The 6,000-nt window shown below is 36.6% G+C and overlaps 1 protein-coding gene across 2 annotated transcripts in view; it reads left to right on the top strand.

Moving 5' to 3' along the window:
• The window catches only part of LOC140224989 (venom protease-like), a 140,546-nt gene that overhangs the window by 78,799 nt on the left and 55,747 nt on the right, over positions 1–6,000 (top strand). The window lies entirely within an intron of this gene.

Genomic DNA, 6,000 nt, shown 5'->3' on the forward strand with positions numbered 1-6,000 from the left:
CATTTTGAGACTTTGATGGAAAACTTCCGCATATCAGTTGATGAATGTAATGTACTTACTACCTAAATGGACCAAGTTCAAAAATAAGAAACAAGGCGCATTGCAATATTGCCAAAATTAAGTGGATTCGTTGGATTTTTGCAGCAATTGAACATTCTTATTTATCACCCAATACTCAGTTTAAATTTTTACTCTGTACTTAGTTGTGAACAAATAAAGATAAATCAAGAAAAGTAATAATGCTCAAGTAAAGAGGACGCCTAAGTATGAGGGTTTTAAATGGAATGAAAGAGTGCCAACTCCCTGAAGAGCTAAGGGAGGACAGGGCACTGAGGCGGTTAGGCGTCGCAGAGCGCTAAAGAGCGCTGTGGAAGTGATCCTAAAGCATGTATGTAACAATACAATAAATCTCCATACACTCTGTGTCATTAAAATTATCATAAGAATTTTTCATTCAGTCGGTGAACAGGAGCGTTTGCCAAATGCTACTAAATGTGCCGATTTTGGTGCTTTTTTCCAGTTTGCCTCTTATCAGCGCGTTAAATTTTGCGATGAGCACAAATTATCGAAGCTTTTTTATAGTAAATTTAACAAGTATTAACTTGGAAAATAACCGATTTTGTCGTCAGATCAACTACCCTTGGCAAGTCTCAGGCCATAATCCGCAAAAAAGACCGATATTGAGCCATTTATGCCAAATTCGGCAACTTTCGGGTGAAAAGTTGTAACAAAGAGTTTAAAATCGGATTCAGCATGAAAAATTACACTAGAAACCTCAGAAATAATGCTACTTGGTGTTTTTGAAGGCTAAAATTCCTCTCTGATTGGGCTCAAAAAGCGTCGTCGCTCCAAAAAGCCGTTACAAAAATGGTCATATCTCGCAAACAAAAACTTTCCATGCGAGGTATAATATATCGATGGATGCGAAATGAAACGAACTATCGATTAAACCACTTTTTATTCAAATTAAAAATGTGACGTTTTGAGATATTTGCGGCTTTGTAAAAATTTACGAATTTAAAAATCGAAAAATTGGTAACAATGTACGTTAAAATTAACAGGACATTTAAAACATGAGCATATCTGTGAATCGCGCATTTTTTAGAAAATTTTCGTCCAAACCGCGAATTCATTGCTCAATTTTTATGCCGCCTACGGTATTGTCACGGTTTCAACTTGGCAACGCTGTAGCGCGAGGGGAACTTTTTTTTTTCAACTTGCCGTTGCCGGAAAAAGGCGTGTCCTGTGATAAGAAACAACACATCCAACCCCGGGCAAAATCCATGAGGGGGGTGAAATCGCCGATTTTGAATAACCCTCTTTGAGATTTTAGCGAAAATTTTCATGTCCAACCTCTTCTATTAGCTTGTTCAACCGTGCGCCATCGCACTCCTACATATTTCATAGTTCTCAAGTGGTCGAGGACGAACGTAAACAAATTAACTGTTATCATATTGTCAACCCTCGTCCGATAACGTCATTTCCATTTGGTACTATCAGGATCAAATAGCGAGGTTAAGAATTGTTTCATTAGGTACTTTTTTTTCTAGTTCAAATTAATTCAATCGCATCAGTGAAAGTTTCAGCTTCTCTTCGCCTGATTCTAATCTCAATCGAATTTTTGCCCTTTAATAATTTAGCGTCCGATTGTTTTTCCTTTGCATCTCGGTGAGTCACTCTTCCAATTCTGAAAGTTGGAAAGCAAATTCCAATTCGGAAGTGAAATTTTTATCTTCGCGTTGTTCGGTTGTAATCTCAATCGAATTATTCGAAAGTAGATAGAGGTAGTATGTTCTGATGTACAGATAGGATTTTTTTTTTGTTCATATTGTTTTCCATCAGCCACTTGAATTACAGGACTGGAGCTCACCTGCGGTATCGAATCCGCTTATCACTTGAAAGAACTACCTCTACCATAATTTAGAATAATGAGCTTATTGTGTGATTAAATTGAGGCTGCCCGTTACGGCTCTCCGCTCACGAGCGCGCTCGGGCTCGGCAGACTGTACGCTTCATTTACGCTTCATAAATGCGCCCCCCCGCTTTTCACCTCACGACACGGTGTGACAGCTCAAATAACTGCCCGCGGCTAATTTCCCTCGCCCGTTTTTCGTCCTCAGAAGTAAGACCCACTTTGTCAGATTTCATCTTATTACCTCACTACAAGAGAGATATATCTGGCGAATCTTCAAGCTCCTGGAGACTTACCGTTTCTCTCACACTCTATTCCCTTTCCATTTACTCAGGTCAAGCGGTTGAAACGGTTACTAGGTCCAGCTTGATTGATTCCTACCAATCTCTACGTGTAAAGAAGCACATTTGAATTCCTTCAAAGCTACACTTTTGTTAAAAAATTATAGAAGGTGGGACGTTTTCACCCATTTAAGCTTTGAACTCGAACAGTTTCAATTTAATACACTCCAGTTCAAGATATTAGTAATGCGGCTCTGTAGGAAAAAAAAAAAAAAAAAAAAAAAAAAAAAAAAAAAAAAAAACATTACGTAAATAAATAAAAAAATTCAAAAATACTAGAATAAAATAAAGATGACAACACATTATGAACAGATTTCTCCTCTCACTTTTGTGCCCAACATCGAGACTAATTTTTGCTTTCCATCATTATTTTCCCCCCCAAGTGTCTCCCTATTATAATTCCTTCTCGGGTCACCATCCACAGTGAGTGGTAACAGCACAATCACCTCTATACAGTCAGTGTCTCCTACTCACTTCGTGCTGTGCGGTGGCGCGCTAAGGTAAACATTGTGCGCTATCTTTCGAGGGTACTTCACAGTGTAACTATGTACCCTCAAGTCAAGTGTTCGTGCATTTTTTTTTTTTTTTTTTTAATTAATTTTTTATTTTTTTTTATATTTTTTATTTTTATTTTTTTTTTTTTGTTTATTTTATTTTATATTATTTTATTTTATTTTTTTTTTGAGTGCAATCTTACTACTAGTAATCTACTCTCGACTAATTTACAGTGTCTCCACTCTCCTCATCTACGTCTTCAAGGGTTGCTCCCAAGAGGAAGCATTTCATAACAATCCCACTAACTTTCCCCTTGTTACATTTATCATAAAATAGCCAGCAGACACCAAAGAAACCCAGTAAAAGAATAACATAAACTATAGGTAAAATAATAGGAGTAGTCTCCTCCACCTCTCTTAACCGATTGCAAAGGATATGAGCATCTTCTATCAAGTGACTCACATAAGCCGCTCGCGCATCTTGATAAGCTGTATACCCACATTTCTTAACTTTTTCATTTAGTTCACAATTACGTTTTTCTATTTTTTGTTGCCTCACGTTTTTTTCCCAACTCGTAACATCCTCATTAGGGACACAACTTTTTAAATACGATAACACATCTTTCAAATAATATTGACTATCATCATTTTCATTAAAATATTCATTCAACCACCCATAATTCCCACCTAATAAACAAACTAAAAGAATTATAGACTTCATTCTAAGAAATGGTACCCCTCCTCAACAAGAACACTCACCTTTTTTTTTTTTTTTTTTTTTTTTTTTTTTTTTTTTTTTTTTTTTTTTTCAAAACAGAACAGTTTCAATTTTCGCTTTCCACGTCCTTAGCGTCAATCCATTGATTGTATTTATTATCAAATCCAAGCCACTTAACGTAAACTTTGTCTCCTTTTTTCTGTAAAATGTTTTCCACGAGATAAGTATCACGGTACTTAGTCTTTTGTAGTTCCTCCTCATAAAATCCACCCTGAATGAGCTGATTGTTCAAATCCCGCAGCTTATATGTGGTCGGTCTTGTCTTCTTCACCTCATCCACGATGAAAACTTCAGTGGTCCAATTTGGAGTATACCCTTTCTCAAACAAATGTTTGTACTTACTAATACGAACAGGCTGACCAACTTTAAATTTTGTCCTACGTCTTGCAGGAAGACTTATTTTTTGTAATTTCAGAATTCTGGCGAGAATTTTTTTTTCATTCTTTTTATTAACGTTGTTAGGTGTGAGACCTAGTGTGCGATGCACCCGATTATTATATCTCTTTATAAGTGAATCGATTATGTCGATCCATTTATAACTACCTCGGAGGCTGAATTCCTTCCACATCCAAGTCTTGATTGTACGATTGAACCTCTCAACGATGGACGCCTTCAGAGTGGAAAATGAAGAATATAGTTGAATTCTAAAATCCTTCAACACTTTAGACACAGATGAATTAATGAATTCTCCCCCACTGTCTAGTTGTAAAAACTTAGGAGGAACATCTAGCTTTTCAAGAAATCCTCTTAGAGCGACCGATACTTCTGTACCTGTTTTCGACTTTAGCGCAATCCCGTATCCCTTTTTAGAAAAACAATTTATAATTGTCATCAAATATTTGTAACCAGAATTCGCCTCAGCGTATGGTAACATATCAACTAAATCCGCTTGATACAAATCATTAAGACCTTTGATAGTAACGGATCTTCTTGGATAATTTTTCCTTACAGGTTTATGAAGTTCATCCACAATCCCAGTTTTTGACCCCATCTTTAGTAACTTCTTCTACCCTAAGGTTTATTAATACTGCTAATATTTTTCCAAAAAACTTTAATATATCTTCCAAAAGAGAACTATCAATATGGTATACTTTCAACTCTTTCCTCCAGCGCCTTCACTCTTTTTTCCTCCAACTCCTTCAATCTTATTTCCATTGGCGTAACTTTATTAGCGATTAATGTCGCTATTGTATTTTCTGCACTGCTTTTGTTCTCCTCCAACAACTTCAATCTTTTCTCCAAAGGCTCCAGTTTTTTAACCACTAAATGATTCAGTTTATTTTCTTCTGACTTAATTTTATCCTTAATCAAAGGATCTAATTTATCCGTCTTGAAACGAGAAATTTTTTTATCAACCTCAGGTATTAAGGTGTCTATGGTGTACTGTTGTAAGAGACTTTTAACTTTCGAGTCCACAGCAACCTCTTGCACCCACTTCACTCCAATTTGTTGGATTTCGGAAATATCTGTATTTATTTTCTTCAAAAGTTTATTGTTTCCAATTCGTTCATTGATGAAAGGTAGCAAGATGGTATCTTGATATTTTTGTAGTTCTTTTGGTAACACATCAAACAAAGCAGAACGATTGGTCTCTATCGAATTTTTCAATTCATTTATTTGACCTACCGTTGCCGCCGCCTTTGGGTCTATACTATCCAACAAGTTTTTTAACTGGTGATTTTTCACATCATAATTACCACTCTCATCCACCATTAAACACTTTGAGGTAAGCAATGGATTCACCACATCCTTCGTATACTTCTGTAACCCTTCAGGTAATTTTTGAAGTAGCAATGAGGAATTTAAATCGACCAATTTACTTAATTCTACTACTTGATGAACAGTTGCAGCAGCATTAGGATCCGTACTAATTCCAACATTTATTATTTGTCTCTTTTGGATATCATAATTACCATTCTCATCCATTACGAACCCAGTTCCAACAGGGCCTGCTGGACCCATTGGTCTTGGTATACCTTGACGGCCTGTAAGTCCGTCTTTACCTGGTGGACCTGGTTGACCTCGTATGCCTTGAGGACCTTGTATTCCTTGTGGACCTGGGGGTCTGAAATTACCTCGATCATTTTCCCCACTTTCTAGACTGGCTCGCCCCGTCATTGGTTCAGATGGGAGCTTTAGATTTTTTTCAACACTTAAATTAATTAGAGGAACCAGAATTTCATCTCTATGCTGCTCAAGATAAGTTTGTATTGCTTGTGGTAATCCCTTGACGTTGAAATTTTCATTTTTCTCATTCATCTGTATAATCTCATGCATTTGTTTCACAGTTGCTACGTCATAAGGCTCTGACCCGAGAGCAACATTTTTTAATTTTTTAAATCTCATATTATAATTTCCATCCAAATCGAGCTCAAATCCAACTCCTGCTGGACCAGCAGGCCCCAGTGTGTTAGCTTGAGCAGCGTGGAATCCATGGTAATGTCCAAATTTATTCACGGTCTTCATTTTATGAAA

This window comes from Bemisia tabaci, chromosome 7 (genome assembly GCF_918797505.1).
Source record: "Bemisia tabaci chromosome 7, PGI_BMITA_v3".
NCBI lineage: Eukaryota > Metazoa > Arthropoda > Insecta > Hemiptera > Aleyrodidae > Bemisia > Bemisia tabaci.